Below are 21,537 nucleotides of genomic sequence, written 5' to 3' on the forward strand. Positions count from 1 at the left end.
AAGAAAGCTTCTGACACAGCTTTTTTTTGTAGTCTGCAGGGCAACCAGGAACGTGAATTGGATTGTGGTGGAGTCTGTGATACTTAATCATTTTCTTATCAGCGGTTGCTGTCAGAGCCCAGCTAAGGAATGACCCCAAAAGAAAGAGGAGAAATGAAGGACGGAGGGCGCCACATGCTAGCCGGCCGTCTCCATTGAGCTCAGTGACAGACACACCTGCCTATTGACACCAGTGCTTTATTCCACCTGAAATCCCCTCCTGATACCCACTCTGTGAAGGTTAATGGGGGATAAAACATTTTGTCATAAAGCTCACGGCAGTACCTTTTCTCTTGGTCTGGCATTAGAGCCAACAGGCAGGACAGAAAGGAAAAATTTATATCATCGCCAGCGGTCACTAGTGAACAACTTGTCATCATGGCCTATTTCAGAACAAAATACCCGCTAGTGCCAAGCTGTGGATGCTTCAAGTACAAGGGCACAGCTTAAGATGTGTAGTGTGGGTTTGTCATTGGCTGCAGACAGAATACTTCTGCTCCGCGCTGAGAAATAATACATCAAGTCGGCGTCATCAATCACTGCATGGTAGTAGATGTGAAGAAAAAGGAACACAGAAACTGTCTTATTAAATGCTGAAACCCACTTGAAGTATTCCCTCCTTCAGATGTGATAACATGAAGTGATGAAGGTCAGATTGCGTTGTTCTTTTACGATAGAAGTCTCTTTGACGTGCAGGTGGAAAACCTGCCTCCCTTAAAGCCTCCGCAGCATTGAGGAAATGAATGTACCTACAACATAGTGCCACATTGTCCATCCAAGAAAACCCCCTTTTGTTAAAACCTCAGTGCTGTTTCACTGTGAAGTCAGCAAGTTTTAATATCACCTGCAAAAAAGGAAGAAGTTATGAGTCTCTGAGGACACGAGCAATCAGCTACAGTATTGACACACTGATGCTACTTGTCAATTTGGAATTGATGTTTGCATATTGCACAAAGCGCTGCAGATTTAAATCTCAAACAGTAAGAATATAATTATTGTCTCCACACTGATAAAGACAAACACCCCCTTTTCAAGATGATACATTTAAAAGATCATTTCTTTTCTTTTTACAGCAGGCGTTTCTTTAATGGCAAATAACTTCAGCTGGGCGAGCAATCCACATGATTCACTCACAATGCGTTTTGGATAATTAGAGCCGCGCATGATGCTCGGATCTCTTTTGACTTCAATACGGAAGTGAAACTAAAATGATTCAATTATATGATGAGGTAAATTAGGTAAGTGAAACTCTCTCTCACACTCTCTCTCTCACACTCTCTCTCTCACACTCTCTCTCACACACTCTCTCTCACACACACACACACACACACACACACACACACACACACACACACACACACACACACACACACACACACACACACACACACACACACACAGAGGAAACCCTATAAATCACAAAGCAGTGCACAGCAGCAGAGGACGTTTGTTGAGAATTTATAGAGCAACACTGCCCCCAGCTGAAATCTGGTGTGTGCTACTGGAGTGCATGCTGTAAAGAGTAGTGAAGGGAAATTGGTCACATGTAACGGACCCTAACACACTAAATGTGGTTGTAGAAATGTTCCCTTTAAATGATTTCAGAAGCACCCTGCAGATGACTGGACTTAGCTGATAACTCCAGTGATCGGTCATACAGTTAATGAACCAGCGATTCTGCTATAAACAATGTAGGCTGCTAAAGAGATGACATATATCATGTTTGCAAACTTTTGAAGAGGCATTTTTTGCACCAGTATACATCGGTGTATCTTGGATGATAAGCTGGACTCCCTTTTCTTTTTTTTTTCTTTCACTTATGTAGCTAAAAACAGCTAAAGATGGTTGGTAATTGCTGTGAGGCAGACTGTACACAAAGCGCGCTCCACGCCAGTCCAAGCCTCCCAGCAAGTTCATAGAATCGTAAATGTGCCCATATGTCCACTCTTAACATACTGAGCATGATATTTATCACTCACTGTGGATCCCTGCCTCCAGGCATCACTGCGTAGCCTAATGTTCACTCACACTGTTTTTCAATCCTGTTCATGTAGGGACCTCTGCCCTGCATGTTGCTTCCCTGCTCCAACACACCTGATTCAAACGATCAACCCTTCATCAAGCTCTGCTGAAGCCTGATAACGAGCCATTCATCTGAACCAGGTGTGTTGGAGCAGTTAAACATCTGAACATGCAGGGCAGGGTTAGATTGAAAAACACAGCAATAGAGCATTGTTAAAAAAAGAGTTACTTTACAACATTAAGACAATCAACAAGGCAAACTCCCGATTATGCTCCGTCACTGCTTGGATGCAGAATCTTCCACATCTGCATTACAGTGCAGCGTAGAATTGAGAAATGTCTAAACCTCTAATGTCTAAAGTCAAGATTCCTGACAATCAAACTGACTAAAAACACAAGTCATCCAAACATGATACCAGACGATCCTGCTGCCCAGGTAACGTGGATTATTAATAGACTTGTTGTTTTCCTCTGAGTAACAGACACTTAGAAACTGTGTTTTGTCTTGAATGTTCTTAGTTCACAAAGCAAGTTTCATTGTGGTCCTGACTTTACTTGAATATTTGATCTGAGAGGCTTTGCTTTCTTTTCAGTTTTACATAGAGCCTTTTTGACCGTGCCAACTATCCTACACGCTCTCTTTCTGTCTTTCTTTCCTTCTTTCACCACAGAGGCTCTGGGCCACATTAAAAGAAAGTTCTAACTCTGTTATTGTCAGTAGCCTCGACCCAAGTCCATGTGTCTGAGACTATTTACACTTTGGAAAGATGTTTGCGGTATGAATGCTTTTGAGTAAAACGAGTTGGTAGGATCACTGTTATCACTGATTAATGACTCAATATTACATATTCTGTCATCGAGTGATCGCAACATTTTTTTTCTTCTTTCCTCTAAGCGATTTTCACTGAGAGTACTCAATGTTCCTTTTTGGACTAAAGTGCAGTCAGTAAATCTTTGACAGTATGAGTCAAATGTACTTAACAAAACCGCAAAAAATAAGAATGACTGATTGCTTTTGTGACTCGTCTCCTGACTCATCTAAATCTGCTGACTGAATCCCTCAACTCAGATTTTTAGAGATGCTACATAAACATTTGTAAATGATTTGTCCCACCTCCTGAATGCATTTATCCCCACAGCAGTCTGTTCCCCCTATCTGCAGAATCCGATCAGAATCCCTCCACCAGCTCTGATGCAGCTTCCACAAGAGGTCATCAAAAGCAGCCCAGTTAGACTAAATGATTTGTTTTCATGTCTCTATGAAGTCAATAAAATCCTCAGAGGATTAACCCACATACTGTGTAAGACATCACATTTTCTAACAGTGATAAACCGAACACAGAGATGTTTTCCTTGTGATTCTCAAAGGCCTCTGCGTACTTGAAATTTCTCTGTATGGCTGCACATTCTGGGAACAGAGGACCTTTTACACAGCTGCCCTTTAACAAAACTGCCCTCCAGTTTTCCCTGGGAGCTCATATTTCTGACTCATGAGTCACACTTGCAAATGTCACTTACTGTGCACAAGTATTTAATGGTAGCAAAATGTGATTCTGTACATTAGCTGTGGCGCAGCAGCAGAATAAAGACATGCTCCATAAAATTTACTACAGTTTAAAGATATAATATCAAACACTTCTGCATTAAAATGTCCCAAAAAAAGGATTAGACTTTTCAATGAATTCTGTAATTCAAACATTACCTCAGCCGTGAACATTTCTGCATGACTGATGTCAATAAATCTTAATTGTCAGTTTTGTTTTACAACAATAAAGACAACTCCCACGATCCCACGTTACTAACTTCTTCAGTGTTATTTGAATGAGACCTCTTACTTACTGTGCATTTAACATTCAACAAAGCAAATATATAAAATACATGTATTGTAGGCTATAATCTCCAACACTGCCAATCTTACACCAAGGCCTGATATTAGATTTGCAAAATGTCCCATATCATGCTCATTGTCAGGATCACGCTTTTATTTTTAATATCTACTAGAAAATGTTCACATGTTTTAAAACTGCTGTAAGCATTGTGGTCTCATGACCGATCCCCTCCCTCTTCTTTAAGTCACCACATGAACACAAAGTAGTAATCACCAGACAAACCGGAGGAACCTGCCCAGGACCGCCTCTTTTTGGAGTTCTCCGTCCTGATTGGATAAATTGGGCAAGGATACCAGAACATTTCTTTCCTCTTTTACTGCATGAGAGACACATGAGTTACTGAGCAAAAACTCTCACTGATTACTGTCCTATTTAAGATTTATATTTTCAACATGTCACTTTCTTCTTATTTACACCTTGACCTGTGTTATATAAAAAACAAAACATAAAATCTCAAATTCAACAATATCAACAATTATCATCTTATTTTACTGCCCCTATATGTCAGCCCTGTGCTGAAGTGGCGACTTATCCACAGCGTACCCCACCGTCGCCTCAATGTCATCTGGGCTCCAGCCCCTCCGTGACCCTGAAAAGGATCAACGGTTTCAGATGGATGGATCTTATTTTTACTGTTTGCTCTCGTATTTACAACTGTCTGTGAGCACATGAGGGCAGCATGACAGGTTCATCACTGCCAGCAGATGGCTCTACTACTTACATTTATGGTCTGAGTAGTAAAACCTTTGACCAGGTCTATTTATTTTACTGTAAAGTTCAGCCTTTTAGTTATCTGATACACCGACTTTAAAAAAACATTAAATGGCAGGTTTTTAAAAGAAAATATAATTAGAAAAAAGAAACCAGCCAACCATTATGGAACTCCTTGTTTGCTTAGTCTAACAGAAAAATATAATAATAATAAAAGACAATGTTTGTTTTTTTTTATAAATATGCCCCCTGAGTAAGCAAGTCTGTAGCATCATATGACGTGAAAAACAGCATGCAGTTTAATAAGGTCAGTGTAATCCCCCAGAGGAACACTACAGGAATGTTACAGCTCACAGCCTCTTAATGCATTGAAGAAACGTCATATGCCAAAATGTCAACCGTAAAAAAAAAAAATAATAAAAAAGATTCAATCACAGGGGAGAAGACAAAAACAAACTGAGCCCTTTCACGCACAGGCCTGCCCTTTATCGTCCAGTGATGCAGGAATGTGAGGGATGCTGAGTGTCCACCTGATACACAGCTCTGCTCTGCGCCCGGGGGAGGGTCTCCAGTCTCCACTCTGGCTGCCATCACAGCGCGCAGCTCAGCCAGGAAGGCAGGAAGGCAGGAGGAGGAGGAGGAGGGGGTGGAAGCGCATCCTCAGAGAGACCTGCTGGAAACATGACCATCAGCAGGGGGATATAGACGCGTTCTCCGTTCTGATGAATCGACAAACCTGCTGCGTTTTGCGTTATTCTCCAAAGGACGTACGAGAGGACGAGGCAGGCGTTGCAGGAAAGAGCCGAGCCGACATCATCACCATCATCATCATCAGCCGCTGCGCTGGTTGAGGCGAGGTCACCGCAGATTACCACGGTAAGATGCGAGATAGAGGGTAGGGGAAAAAAAAAACACAGCACTGGGAAAGCAGCCGGGCTACCTTTCCGTCTGCGTGTTTACGCGTAAACAGCGACTCTTCTCTGTCGGCGCGCCGTCATTTTTCAGACATGTCCCCGGCTTTTTCACTGTAGTTGTGATGCATTCAGGCTCCGCGCATCTCCCTCTTATAATTACACCTCGCTTGCGTTACGCTGAAATGCTTTTGCATGAACAGAAACATCTCCAGGGGAGAGAAAAACGGATGCAGGCCACGGGGATCGGACATGATATTCATATTCAGACAGAAAACAACAGAGGCTTCAGTAAATATGGGTTAGTGGAGCAGATACACACGCCCTGCGATCACCGGGATGCTCCATGTGATTATATTCCCTGTGACCGATGATTGGTTTTACATTAACTTTGGAGTCATCCGATAAATTGCTGATTTCAAATCACATTTCCGGTTGGATTTCTTTGGGGAAAGGGCGCATTGGATATGCAGCACAACCGGTCTAGACAGAAAAACGCAAGGGGGCGAGTACACGTAGTACACATGTAGTAGACAGGCCTGATGCACACTCAGGCGCACTGGATGCTGTAGTTGTGGGTTGTATATGTATCATCTGTGTCAGGTCATTCTTATTGTGATGCAAGGGCATTTCAAAATAAAAGACGCATCTTAAAAACAAAAAATTATCTCCTACATTTTCCCTGTTTCTCATATTTGTTGCTGTCATGGTGACCGAGCCATGCATCTGGAACAAGTAGCTGTGATTTTAAAGGAGCACTATGTAACAATCTTACACCACTTTTTTTATTGGCCGCATGTGAGCGGGCCTGAAAATCACCAGACCTTCCTGTGGGTGATGTGTTTAAGTTGTTGACTGTGGGCTCTTTTGTGAAGGACGTGGGTCGGATTTTCCGTGACGGTCCAGAGGATGTGACTTTATGCACGGTCAAGTGCCTCCTCTCTGCGCTCTGCTAACATAGAGCAACAGAAGCTAGCGTTACTTCAGAATTGGAGTGCAACGACAGAAGTCCCACAGAGCCCCTTTAATAACAATGAGATGATAATCGTCGATTGAAATGCCATGTGTTCACCCATGAATTATAAATGTCCCTCATTCACCATAACCTCATTCACGATAACATAACCTTCACTCCCCTCCTGGAATAAATGGCCTACTAACAGCTGATGTTAATTTTAGAATTACCTCAGACTCCTCGTCTGTGTGGTCTGAACATCGGGCTACGTAGCCCACATCTCCTCCACCTGGGGAGTACATGCTCTATAGTTAGACACATGTTAATACAGGAATTAATTTCCTGATGATGACTTTTCAGTATCCTTAGGTGGGAATGATGCTGGTTATGTGAAATGCAATCCACGCCGGCCTGCTGTTTAAAAGCACATCTGTGAGTGTGGGCAGTTTATGTAAACTTTGACACATGAATGTGGGACACTGATACGACAACAGCCTCGAAGTCATGAGTCACCGCTGAGTCAACGTGGTCCACTTCTCTTGCTTTCAAACGACGCCCATCTGCTCGAGGGACCATTCGGAGGCTGCCACAGACGCTCCATCAGATGACAGTCATAAAACCGTCCTCTCTGTCAGGGAGGAGATTGGTGTTGAGCACCTTGGCTGAAAGAAGAATGGATAAAGAGCGCTGGGGGGAGGATGAGGGAGTGGAGATGGAGGTGGAAGATAACCAATGACTAATATCAGTGTCTGTGTGACTGCTTGTCCTTTCTAATACAGCATCTAAACTGAAATATGATGTTTGCATGGCGCGTTTAAGCAAACCCTGGCCGCGTTGAAACTTCACATTTACTTATTCTGCAGCTTTTATCTTGTCACTACAGCGTGCCTATGCTCTGGTTAGGTTTTGGCACAATAGGAAACACACCTAACACACCTGTCTTGGCCGCCACAAACACGGCCCGACTTCTCTTCAAAACCGTCCTGGTTTTGTTGACTCAAGCATGGCGGTAATTTGTCCTGAGGTCTCTGCCGTCACTGGCTTGGCAACCCTCTCGCCTGTAACTCCACCACCATCCCGTCTTCCTCCAAATATGACAGTCAGGTCATGAACATGTAATGTGAACGTGATATGAGACGTTTTGTAGAAATGTCAGTACGGTATGTAGACTATGAAGCATACAGACGTTAACACATCAGTGGTTTGCAGAAACATGAAGATCCATCCTGGCGACTGGGTCGTTCCATCCTGGAGTTTTGTTTCTAAACAGATTTGTGACACTTCTCCTTGTTCACACTCAGTTCTGTGTGTTCTTGAGGGTTTACAGATTTGTTTAATAGGTTGTTGTCATGCAGAAATGTTTCAGCCAGAGAGGATTTGCACAGCGTGGGAAAGCAAGTCTTTCATCCAAACTGATTTATATTTCTAACATTTAATTACCTCGACCACGGTCGGTACATTAAGCCTCGTGGGCCAATCGGAGGTTAATTTCGCCGTATAACATTTCATTAGGTTCCTGGGTAATCACCCTTCTTAATTGGCCGACTTTAACTGTCCGGTGTTTGTGACTGTTGCCTTCTTTGTCTGTTTTCTGCCACATTTTCTCCTGTTTACCACTGAAACAGGAGGCGTGTCTGTGTGCAGTGAGCAGCGTGAGTTGTTTGGTGGAACAAGTAGATAAGTAACGTCTTGAAGCACTGCAGCTGTTTTTGATTGCACTGCCCTCTGAAGGCCTCCGCCGGCTTGCTGATGACGGAGTGTGCTGCATGAAAACGACGGTGTTCCACATACATCCTCAGTCATAATCTTTAGGCACCACATTTTATAATCCACCGCACCGTCAACACCCAATTTAAACAGTGTCTCGCTCGCATTAACCTCCGACTCATGACCGCCTCTTGTTTATCATATTTCATAAGCGCAGCCGCTCGCCGCGCTAAGTCACCGCTTCATCAGGAAACTTGTGGTGCGGCGTGCTGTGAGAAGAAGTGCTTGTGTTGTCGCTCTGTCTGATAAAGAGGAAAGCAAGCGACTGTTCTTTTCAATGAGATCTTCTGCACTTCCACACAAAGAGCTGTTTCAGGATACACTCGCAGTAAAGGAGACAAAGAAACCCGAACGTTGCCGTATAAATTAGAAAGACAGTTCGGATTGGGCTGCTGTAGCGCTCTTTGTTTGATTCACAGTTCTTACAGTTTTAACTCACTTACACTGGACTCCACTGAAAGGAGAAACTTGTTACCCTTGCTTGAGCTGCAGTGGCGGGGCTGTAATTGCACTGATTACCATCTCTTGTCCCTGGTTTCACCTACACTGTGCCCCAGAAGTGTCATTTTCAGAGTCCTCAAAGTTGAGGCCGGAGATTACTCCACTCATCCCCTCACATGAGGTCATAGAAATAATGTTTCCCAGGCTATTTTCCCTCGGCGATAGCAATTTATTTCAAATCATGGGTGTTTGAGGCTCAGGCTCTGACATGCTCAGCAGGCCACTCGCAGTTAAGGTTTAGGACTCATGTGAATATGAGGTTGTCTGAGGTCTCAAAGTGGCAGATCTTTACATTAAAACTGAGCAATAACCATTGTTTCATCCTTGGTATGTCGTTATCTCATTTTGGAGAGGAGACTTATTTTCCTCTTTCAGTCCTGCACATTATAAAGCTCAAAGTCTGCGCCACTGGGAGATCCTCTCTCTCACAGAAAACTCTGCATCTGAAGTGGCTGAAACGCCTCGCCAGTCGACTTTCCTTGAAATCTTGACATCACACCGTGTCACCATGTCAGACATTTGCATAATGTATGCGTTGCGGCTAGTTTGGCATGTAAGAATTAAGCGGCAGATGTCTATCGCCAGCATTATGTTGAATGAAGAGTCAAGCACAGCTGCGCTGTGTGTTACTTCTGTTAGCTTGCTCATATATAAAAACTGTTATAAAACTGTAACATTAGATGATTAGAGGCTAATACGGGTCGTGCTCCTTCTGTAGCATGTCCTGTGTTGATGTTTTTGGCTGTGAAATGGTTCCTGTGGTGATATTTACAGACTCGGTGGTGCTAACTTGGAGCTAATTACTCTGACAGAGCTGACCAGAGAGAGCAGTGCTGGCTCAGGCTTGTGTGAGTTGACCAATCAGGGCAGGGGCGGGCCTCATAGAGACAGGAGCTTAAACAGAGACAGAGAGTAAACACAGAGTTGCAGCCCTGGACAGGATAAGAACGCTGATGCACCGAAGCATGAAAACCTATTCGAGCGGTGACCTAGTATAACCTGAAAGTAAGCAAAATATGTCTCCTTCAAAAAGCAGCATTTTGTCTTTCTGTTCAGGCATTTTCACAGCAGACAACCTCGCAGATTGAATTGAATTAGCAAACACAAGTGTGAAATCTAATTTTCCCACCTGACTCACAAAATAACAGTCTCAGCTTGCTGTGCACATCGAGCGCCATGAATGAAGCTTACTGCATGCATCTGCGCTCTCTGAGGACCTGCAGTCGCTCACCCCATTATATAAGAAACCGTTGATTCATCGTCACAGGAAACCACGTGCAACTCCGGGGTAGAAGCCATCAATATTGGATTTTATGTGTCAGGAAGGCAGAGTGTGAATAGCTTGAATGAACTCATTGAACATGTGGGGTGTTCAAGTAGCATCCATCAGATTTATTTGAATATTTTGCAAAGTAAAAGAGTAATGAGTGTTGAAGAAAGACAACATTAGTGATATTTAATTCTTTCCAAAAGAGATATGCTTACTTCATAGCGGCGCTGAGCTACAGTGCTCAGTGTTGTCTGTTTGGGTATGAATTAATGATCGAACCACAGAGTGCTGGGTGATGACTGCACTCCCATAAAACTTTAACGGCCTTCATGTTTCCCCTCTTACTCAATGGGCTGAGTGGCACAGAAAGGAAGTGCTTGTGCCTGCAGTAATCGTATGCCGCGAGCGTGTCTCCTACTTCTGTGACTGTGGACTGAAAGCAGAACAATACTCCGTGTGAAAAAGACGGAGATGGTTTCACAGAAGTCTCCCAAAAGAATTAGAAGCAAGTGAAATACAGTATGAATAACTTATAGCATATTTTATACATTATTATAATTCGCTTGGGCTTTTTAACATTAATCATAATAGATTACCATTCAAAAAAAGCCTAACCTAGTGTGTTATTACTTCAGTGTAGCATGTTAACTATTTTATCTATTATGAATTACTTCACATGACTGTTTGGTAGCTGTCTTTTCTCAAACCTGCCGTGTGGAAACTGTCCTTGAGTTGAACCTTGGAGCTGAAAAATGTGCTCAGATCCAAAGAAAAAGAGCCACGGTTCCACTCATCGACTCATCTGTGAGTGACAGATTCAGTAACGAGATTAACGTTGGAGGGCGAGGTCAAAGGTCACGTGAGCTGCGTAGTGACATACTTACAGTTCTGTCTCAGTGGACGTTCTCATTGAGTACATTCACAGAAGAAACGCACCAATTGAGGCACAGAAATCGAAGCCAAACGTCAGCGTGAAGGAACACTTCATCAATCTTACATGTTGTATAATGTTTTTTTCTGTGGCTCAGGAGGAGCTCTCAAGTCTGAGAAAATGGCATCAGTTGAGCAATCTTTGCTTGGGTGTGGAGTTTAAAAGACGTGGGTGTTAACCAGGCTGGGCCTCTCTATAAAGGAGTTACATCATGGTAGTTGAAAGAGCCAGTGTTGTTGGACCTTGACTGGGGCTGAAGAGTAAAAACATTTTTTTTTTTTTTTTTTTAGCGATTTAATTTTGCGAAGACGTGGACATATGCAGTTATACAACAGAGAGGAAGGGAACAGAGTAGGCATAGAAATTAAAACAGAAGACAAATGCATTAACTGGCAAAGTAAAGAAAAAGGAGGCTGCTTTGTGGATGAAACCACATCAGCAAAAGCACTTCCATGTGTCCATACAGCCATAAATTTGTCTTTAAGGGATGTTAATGTGGTGAAGGAATGTTTAAAAGCTGCATTTTTTGGAAAAAGGTGAAATGTGTGACATAAGGCGTCAAATGAAGGTCAGTGGTGCTGCAGAGGTGGCGTGTGCTTAAAAAAACATGTTCCATTATCATGATTTAAAGGTTTTTTTCGGTAAAAAAGAAAATTGTGATACAAAAATGATCATTGCCACTCATCATGAATCATATCACAATCATAATATCTGTCAAAACATTCGCAACATGGTTTTTGTTTCTACCATATAGTCCAGCTCTAACCTCGGCTCATGCTACAGAATAATAAGTCAGGATAACTGGGCCTCTGTTGCATTGATTTGCTTTGCTTTTCTGCTTTGCGTACCACAGTGGGTGTGATGTGAATGAAAATCCATAATCTGATGTAAATGACAGGCAAGTTGTGGAGCAGCAGCCAGACTGCCTCAGATTCTGTTATCTCGTAGTTCTGCTGATGAAAGAACGACTGCAGGAAGAACACATTTCTCTTAATTTTATTTTTTTCTAATGAAAGGACTAGAAACACTCCACGGGATTGGATAATATGGCTATTTTTTTAGTTCTGATAATTCAGATGAACATTTTGAACAGAATAATGGATGCCATTGAGACTTTAAAAAGCTCTGTTTTGTGTCAGTCAGACTTACAACTGGAATATCCCAATGAAAAATGACCCCAAAACAGTTTTTTAAAACATTAATAAACGCGGGATATTCAACAGTGTTAAACACTCGATTTATTGTGGTGGATTTGTAAACAAAAGTTATCATATCAAAGTATTACATTAAGTTTGATTACTCACCAACTTCTACAAATTGAGTATCTTTTAGTCCTAATTCTCTGATTTCAGCTTCTTATATGTACATTTTTGTGCTTATTCATAATATTTATTAAAAAAACCTGAACATCTTTTGCTTGTGAACAAAACAAGACATTTGATGAAATCATTATAGCCATGGGAAACACTGACTTTCACATTTTTCTGATGTTGATAGTATTGACGACTAATCAGGGAAATAATCAACAGATTAACTGACAATGAGAATCATTAGAAGCAGCTAGTACAGATGGATTGTCTTCCAAGCTGTTAGCTGGATTTTGGCACCGTAAGCGGTAACAGACTCATGTCTGGTCCATGGACTGTTCTGATGTTCCTCTAAAGCAGATCTTTGTTTCTAACAATGCAGACAAACTGGAACCTGTTTCTGTCCCGTCCCTCTGCTTTTTATGTGAGCGGAGCACATTTTTAAAGCCTCGTTTATGAAGGAAGGCTTTTGATGGGGTACTTTTTAATGGCAAACATGTTTATGCTCACATGCCACAGACTTTGCAGCATTCGGAAAAGTTGAGCACCGCTCCTACGGTACAGGAGAAAAGAGGTGTTTTCCATACCTTGTTCATTCATTCTCCCTCAGACTTGAGTGGGCTCGTCCAGCTGCAGCCGAGTGACTAATTCACCTCTTCTCTGCCGCTTTTCTGCTCGGCTGCGTCACGGCGGCCAAATGTTAACAATATGGCTTTGTGTCTCACACCTGTGGGCAGCGGGACTCTGGGAGAGTAGGAGTGAGGGGCAGAAGGGGGCAGGCCTTCTGTCTCATCACAGGGACGGCTTTGTGTAAATAGTGAAGAATTAGTTCCAACATACTTTATGCAAGCGTTTTTTTCTTGTACAGCCACATTTACAGGCAGATTTCTGGGCCGTGTTGTAGTGGTAACTTTAATTGGGCAACACTGATTACAAACACCATTCACCAAGCGTTGAGTGTTTACTCATGTGTACCACAAACACTGTTTGGGAAGACTTATTGGGGGATAATTAGTTTTGCATGGTTGGAGATAAGTAGCTTGTTAATGTTTTTGCTCTGCAACAGTAGCTTCTGCAAGTTGCGGCCGAGGTTGTTGCAGAGGAGAGCGCCAAACAGCACACAAACGTCGGGCATGTGCGGCGCAAATGGTCGCACGTCCACGCACGCTCACCCAGCTCGATGCGAACTCCCACTCTTTCCTCTGCTCTCTTGTGTGTTCATGCATTTGTTGTTTTCTGTTTTCCTTTGAGTCAGCCTCAAACTGTGAGTCACGGATAAATCTGCCTCTGTTGCTGCTTCACAATATAATATGACAAATATGTAGCTTCGGGGTTCGGCTGAACTTTTATAAGTCTCTCATTATTGCCCTTTTGCTCATTTTTCCAGGTTCCCATGATCCCTTGTGCCTTGATCCCAATCTGACACACCTGAAACGACCTCAGACGACCTCACCCCCTTCTTCCAGTCCTGTTATCGATATCTCAGAGAGGATGTGAGTAGGAGAAGGACTGAGGGGTAGGACACCCGGCTAACCAAGAGAGGAAGCGAGGACCACGCGGCTGCTATGGACCGAAGGGTCAACTGAAACCAGATCACGCTGGCTTTGATTGGAAGTGTAAGTCTTTTAATAATCCCTCTGACCACAAACCAGCTCAATTCTGTTACAGGGAATCAATTGGAATTTAATCCATTAATGGGAAATAATCCAATAATTACAGTGTCTCCTTTCCAGAAGAGACTAATTGGATTTCAGATCATCTCTCCACGTCGATTCTTTTGACCTTAACCAAGCAGAGGTCGCGGATTGATTGGAGACGTGTAAACAGGGTAAAGATATATGTACATACAGCGTTATGCATCGGGTCTTTCTGATAAGAGGTGTTGCAAAACAGCTGTTTTTTTGAAAGGCACTCTCGTTCCCTCCCTCATATGTGAAATCCAGCGGTTTGAAGGTATAGAAGTGATTTAGCAGACTGCGGAGCTCCATCCTTTTCCACTGCCTCTGTGTGCTCAGGATGTCTGCCATTATGGCTGTTATCTGTGAACCCAGAAATCTCGACAATCATCTCCTGCAGCTCCACTCCTCTCTCCCTTCTTTTCTCTTCTCTTCTCATCTCATCTCCTCTCTCATCTTTCCTCTCCTCTCTCCGCTGCCACACTTTTACTGACATGTGTTTGTGCTCTCGTTCCATCCTCCTCCTTGGCACTTGACGATGGAAGTGGTGGCTGTTTCTGGTTTTCTTTTTCCTTTTTTTTTTTTTTTTTTTTTGTTGGCACTGTCTTTGTTCTTCCTCTCCCTGGAAACCAAAAAGAACACAACTTTTATCTTTTTCGTGTACAAGACATGCCATCCTTTCTGTGCCAAGTACAAAATGTGGATCTGTCTTTGAGGCTGTATTGATCTGCGAAGAAACCGAGACATGATTGGATACAGCTATCTGTTTGATATATGTTATTGTTTGAGATACCCCTATGAACAGACTATCCTTCACCTTTGTTCTAAAGCAAATCGCTTTCCAGGAGTAAAATAGGCTTTCCATAGTTTTAACAGTATTCTTTATGCCTCACTGATGTTTGGAAATGCGTTACTTATGCGTGTTTGGCAACATTGCAGCTGTCTTTCCGGCTTAGAAAATGACATGATCATATCTGGCAAATAAAAATGACTGGCCTCTGCACACTGTCACTGATGGATGTGTAATGGTTGGTCTGTCTCGTCTGTCAGTCAATTGATCCACCAGACTGAAAAATCTCAACAACTGTAGGATGAATTTCCATAAAATGCTGTATGTTTATGGCTCCCAGAGGATGATTCCCACTGACTTTCCCTCCAGCACCACCATGAGGTTGACATTTCTGTTTGGAGTGAAATCTTTGGACAACTATTAGACAGATTGCTGTGAAACTTGGTGCATTTAGAGTTTGTTGATCTCGTGACTTTTAGCTCCATCACTGGGCTGAACCTGTCCACGACCATTATGTCCATATATCTGCAAAATAAATCCCAGAAAACCTCAGCCGTACCTTTTTTTTTTTCTAATTAGCAAATGCTAGCATGCAAAGAAGCTAAATGAAATGCGGAACATGGTAAACAACAGCATGTGAACACTGACTGTAAGCAGACTATCATGCTGATAGGATAGAGGGGGAGGGTTAAGTGTTGGGCTACTAGTTCCCTGATGTCTCTGTAGCTAGCTAGCTAACTTCACATTGTTGCTGATTACTGATTTGTGCCTGACAACACCACATTCTGACATTTTTCAATATTGAATCACCCATCTTTGTTGGCATATGGCGCCTAAAATTTAATTAAAGTCCTGCAGGTAAGTTGCTGCACTTGACTTGATTTGATACCGTGAAGTTGTGAAACCAGATAAATGCCAAATAGCACTGTGGTAATACCATTTCATGGGGGGAGATTTCCACCACCACCCCTTGCACCACTGTTCTGAGGAACAGGGGGCGCTCGTAAAACGATCGGGGCAGGGGTAAGAAATTTGAAATGGGATTGAGCCTTCGTTTTGCTTGACTGCACTGTGCTTCATGTTATACCGCACAGTAAGATTACAGAAGATCATTTTAGCCACATTCATATCACACACTGGGCTATTCAGTATTAGTGATTTGTTGTTGAAGCATTCAGCTGCTGGCTTTTCTCGTGGCTGGCATGTGGTTTTATATATAGACCCTGCAATAGCCTACGTGCACCCATAACCCAACGCGGGATCAGTAGATATAGATGATGGATAGATTGTGAACATGAAAGCGGATTAAAGCAGGTGGGGATTTAGAGTTGAGTTTGATTTTTAAATTAAATGACGCACATACATGTACAGCACAGAAGCCACAGGCCGGGTCAGTCCTGTTGATATCAAAACAAGTGCCAAGTGCTGATGTAAAACATGCATGATTTCGGGATTGCTGATCATGCTACTCATGGAGGTTTCTGGATGTGAAAGAGGAATAGATTGCAAAAAAATACACGCATAATAGTACACAATTTATTGTGCGGTGTCAAACCAGTGCTCCATGACGGCACATATGTTAAAACAGCATAAAGTGGAACCATAGCTGCAGAAGACAGAAGACTGACAATCATCGCTTATGCGATTTTAATGTGCACTGTGTGAACTCTGCCCGAGCTTCAGCACTCAAATAAGACTGTAAAGTGTGAGCGCTCATGAATCAACTAAAATCTTTTGAGACCACCAAGTGAGGGACTCGGTATCCTTCTTCCAAATTCAGTAATGAAATATAACGGTTGAATGTATTTATCACAGATCACAGGTAATTATCTCCCTGATTTCCCAACAGAACACACTCGACAGACCTTACAGATTTGAACAATGTTAATAGATTTAATATCGCTCTTATAAATAATACACCTTACAAGACTGAACAGGTCAACAGAGATAAAACCACAACCAGGTCCAACTACTAGTGGATCTATTAGCATCTAATGAGATATTTAAGAGCTCTAGAATTGATTTAAAGCTGCTAAATACTTAACATTATTAGACATTTTACATTTATAATATGCGTTTAGTAAAATGAGAATCTCGCACCATACTACATGTGTGCATATAATCCATTATTGATAGGAGATATTTAACTCATTCCAGGAGCTCAGCATGGTGTCGTTTGATTATGTTTTAGGTCCTCCGAGTTTGCAGATTTTAATTAGTTTAATTAATAAATTAATTTTCTCAGCACTCCATGCGCTGTCCGACAACGTATTTTTGAGTTGTAGTAAACCAAAATCTGTCTTCTGGTCACACCTGTGAGATTAAATCTGTAAGAAAAGTCATCTCTCAGCACGGTTAGTCACCTTTTTTATGTCTCTGGTCAGAACTAACACATCACCTTCTACTGCACGGTTTAGTTTAAATTAATGATAAGGATGAGTGAACATGCTGGCACGAGGAAAAGAGAGATTTCTCTGGTTGCTGGTTCTCTCTCTGATGTCTGTTTTCTTTGAGTCTCATTTTCTGGTTTTCATTTGAGAGCCGGGGTGAGAGAGAGAGAGATGTTGAAGTGAAGCAGAACAGATTCATCGCAGGGCGCTGTGAGTCTTGAGTTGTGCAGAATATATCACAGCTTTTCTTTAGTTTCTATAGCCGCCTCACATTTTAATGCACACATGCGCTGAACTTCATCTCGCCTCTGTTCACAAGCACAAAAAAAGCGACGGCGATCGATGTTGAATAATGCATATTCGTGCACAAAATAGTAACATAACCCTCAAGTGATGCATTCTGAATGTTAGCATTGCATCATGCATGGGTGGGATGATCTGCTTCTGCACTCCAGACGCAAGTGATGCAGTATAATTTAATTCCCAGGGAACGTTAACGTCGAGCAGGTGCAGGAGGTTGAAGTCATCACATTGTTGTTTTGTATTTCATTAAACAGACGGAAAAGAAAAAAAAAATCAGGGATCTGGAATGAATGATGCAATAGCTGGTGGGGATGGAGACGCCAATTATACCGAGGCATAAGCACATCCTTTCATATGATGGCTCGGTGATGTCATATGCCAATTAAGAAATATTAGCAGTGTATAGTAGGTGGCATGATCCACGAGGAATATTTTGCCATGATGAGTCGTGACAGGCTTCTTGTTAGTTTGTATGGAGAGAAATTTCCCAAATCATTCTGTATTTCCACCATATACTTTTCTCATTAATACTTGTTCATATGTCGATGTAAATATATGAATATCAACTATAAACAAAAGGTAAAAAACTAAGCAAAATGAAACATAAGGAAAACGAAAAACAAACAAGAAAACAATGCAAAACAAGATAAATCAGGAGGAGAAGCTTATTCACTGAATTCCTTGAGATGACATTGGTTGGGAAACTAATTCATCCATTATTTACATCCTTTGAAAATCAAATTCCAGGTTCAGGTGTGGAAAGCAAAATGAACGAAGTCATATTCTACTCACCTCTATGTTGATAGAAAGTCTGATTACGTTTTGTAGTCCACAAAACATTTCTTGAGCTTTACAGCTAAACAGCGTTGCAGCATTCTACTTGATTTAAAACGCAAAAAACAGCTAAAAGAAAACATACAATTAGGAGAATGCTTAAAAGCTGTTTTCTCATGAAGCTCCAGAAATCATCTGTCGACTACGAATCTTCATCCGACTTTGATTCAGCATCGAGGTGGGTAGAAGTGACTGAACTTTCTTTTTTGGGTGAACTTACCCTTTAAAGAAAGGCCAGTTCATCCATGACATAAACATCCTTACTACTCAAGTCGTGTTTGCAGGTCATGCTTGAAGGTAACTGGCCTAGTTATAATACATCAAACCTAAACTGAATCTTCACACCAAGTACACTCTAGACTTCCTTTTCACACACACACAAAGATGCTGATTAGCTGATTAGCATTCACACAACCATGTTTCACAGATATCAGCCTTCAGATAAGAGACAGCAGTTCAGCTCGTGTCCTGTCAGAGTCACCATGACTTGGCCTGTTTGTATTTGTTGTATAATCAAGGTCAGCTTCTCTTGATGAAAAATAAACATTGAAAAAATAATATTGTACTCGCTGTGCATTGCATTCCATGGTTGCAGGACACTTTTCTGCCTTCCCTTGCAAACACACGTCTGCTCTGGCTTCCCTTGAAGTTGTGTTGTGGATTCCCTCTGTTGGTCAGACAGCCACACTGCAGCAGGCGCTCTACTGTACAACAGAAAGCTCTCACTTTTATTAATTTTATTTCCACCAGTTCCTCTTTTTCTCCTCAGCTGCACAGGAAAACCTTCAATCTAGATCTGAGTTATCTTCTCTTCATGTAAGCGAGTCACTTAAAGTGACAGTGCATTTGACATTTTATTTTTTTTTTTTACATCTCCCTTCTGCTCTTTTTCTTTCCTGGCTGTACGCTGTCTATACTGTAGCTGCCAGGAGATGACAGATATGCAGTGGCCTGTGCGGTGACCCATACGCACAGCATGCCTTGCAGCATAGAGCTGTAGGATGGGGCTCTGTGAGTGAATGTGACTTGCCCAGTGGGGTAGAGTGGAGAACAGGTGCCGACACTGTCAGCTTGTTAACACTGGGGAGAGAACCGGCTCCTCCAACGGAGTGTGGCACATATGCAACACATAGCCTTTGGCTGTGGGACGTATGTGCAGGCATGCACACATATGATGTGAGAAAAGGCAGCCTGTGTGTGTGTGTGTGTGTGTGTGTGTGTGTGTGTGTGTGTGTGTGTGTGTGTGTGTGTATTTTGCACACAGCTGAGATTCTGGAGGTTATGTTGCTTTTGATTATCGGTGTGAAAAATAGCAACTGAATCTCACTCCTCACTGTGTGTGAGTGTGAAACAAAATGGCTGAGTGGACAATACAATGCTTAACTATAATTCTTAAGTTTCTGCATGAAAATACATTTTGATCATATTTTTATTACAAGGAATGTATGTTCTATTTTCCCAGCCTTCATTTAGTGTCAGTCATTGTGTTAAAAAACTACGATTTTACACATTTCCAACAGGCTAGCATGTTGTTATCATGTTAAGGTTTTCTTCTGATGATACCCTCAACATTTAGCAAGTGTCCTTGCTAATCCAACAAGACAATATGCTAATGACTGTCAGTTTTAATTAATCATGCTGCCATTCTGATAAATAAAGGGATTTTTCTTGGTCAAATTTGGATAGCTGATTAAAAATAAATCCCACAATTCGAGCCCCATTATTGTGAAACTACTTCCTCTTGCACTGGGGACCAATGTAGTTAATACACTTTCTGATGTGAGCCTGGGTTAAAATAGACACCATGCTCTACTATGAACTAAACAAATGAAATAAAATGAGTTTTGTTCAGGCGGCCTGATTAAATCCTTTAAGCGCACAAATGTATGTGCTTGTGTCAGCATTCTGCGTGCTGTAGGGTGTTTTACTGCAGAAACACCGCTGTATAATTTGCAAAAAAAAAAAAACACAGAGCCCCTAATTTGTTGTCCGATCATATTTTATGCGTTTTGACATAAAATTTAGCTTTGAGCACATTGTTAGAGCTTTATTATGCTGCTGCTTTCTCTACAGAAGCTTTGGGAGCTATGGTTATATGAAACCCCCTAGTGTTATGTGCGAGAAAGAAAAAAAAAAAATCTCTCAAAGATCACAAATTAGGCCCCTAGATGACCCATTTCCAGCAGAACTAAATTGACACGATGAATTATTCCATTCAGTCTTGTGGCCTCCATAACGAGAAGGGGACTTGGAACAGAGGATAAATTAGGACACTCTTTCCTCGCTCCTCTCATTTATTCGATCAAAGACATTTAGGCAGATTTGCCCCTTTTGCCCAATTTATTCTGTGATTTCTTACCCTCTTATTTTGAGGACGTGGGGAGAAAAAAGCGGATGTGAGTTTGGAGAGAAATTGGCTGCTACGTTTTCGGAGATAATGAGACGCGAGGATAATCTGTCAGAATCGATTTAATTCTCGGTGTAAGTTGTGAGGGAACGTATCCTTCCTCCTTCCTTTTTTTTGGAAAGAGACACTCACGGAGCTCGGCCCTCCCAAATAAATCACTGATGGCTCCCAGCAATAAAGGAAGAGGGGAACAGTGAGAATAAAATGACGGTTGACTGTAGAGGGAGGGGAAGGGAGAGGCAGAGAGATGGAGGGAGGGGGGGAAGAAAAATGCAGTAAAAGGAAAACAACACCATCTGGCCTCCTCTGAAAAGCCAACTGTGTAACCTATATACGTATGCTTATTTTCATAAAACAGTCCGAGCCTGTTTATCAATATTACTGCTCCCCTAAAAAAATCACAGTCACGGGCCATTTTACTCATAACTGCATTTAAGCAGAGGTGCTACATGGTCTGATTGTCACCGTGCAGGATGATCCGCCGGGCTGCCACACATCAAAGACAATACGGCAAAATGAGATGGCTCCTGACAAACACTACGCTGAGCCCGACTCCACTGTCAAATCCGCAGGGTCCACGGGGGATATGGTTACTGTCACCTGTGGGTTAAAGCCTCCGCGCTTTCGTTTGATGTCTGAATATCAGGTTATTTGATACGCCGCCGCTCTTTCAAGTCCGCCTTGACAGGACAGGACTGCGAGCAGATTTCCCACAAGGACTTTAACTGCTCAGCAGAGAGACGGACAGACATCGCGCTCATCAAAAGCGGAGCTCTCCTCTCTGGCCCCTCAGTGAGCCTCACCGGGGCCGCAGATGTGTTTCCTTTTGATCTG

The 21,537-nt window shown here is 42.3% G+C and overlaps 1 protein-coding gene across 2 annotated transcripts in view; it reads left to right on the top strand.

Annotated features, from left to right (window-relative positions):
• The first annotated feature begins 5,130 nt into the window (after positions 1 to 5,130).
• The window catches only part of LOC115596819 (receptor-type tyrosine-protein phosphatase epsilon-like), a 28,603-nt gene continuing 12,196 nt past the window's right edge, over positions 5,131 to 21,537 (top strand). Inside the window, exons 1-2 of one of the 2 annotated variants that reach the window (XM_030442230.1) lie at positions 5,131 to 5,537; positions 13,691 to 13,919. The gene's annotated coding sequence lies outside the window, so the exon portion shown is untranslated. The remainder of the gene's footprint in view (positions 5,538 to 13,690; positions 13,920 to 21,537) is intronic. The other variant, XM_030442229.1, reaches the window with a different exon arrangement.

The sequence above is a fragment of the Sparus aurata genome, chromosome 15 (genome assembly GCF_900880675.1).
Source record: "Sparus aurata chromosome 15, fSpaAur1.1, whole genome shotgun sequence".
NCBI classification, from domain to species: domain Eukaryota; kingdom Metazoa; phylum Chordata; class Actinopteri; order Spariformes; family Sparidae; genus Sparus; species Sparus aurata.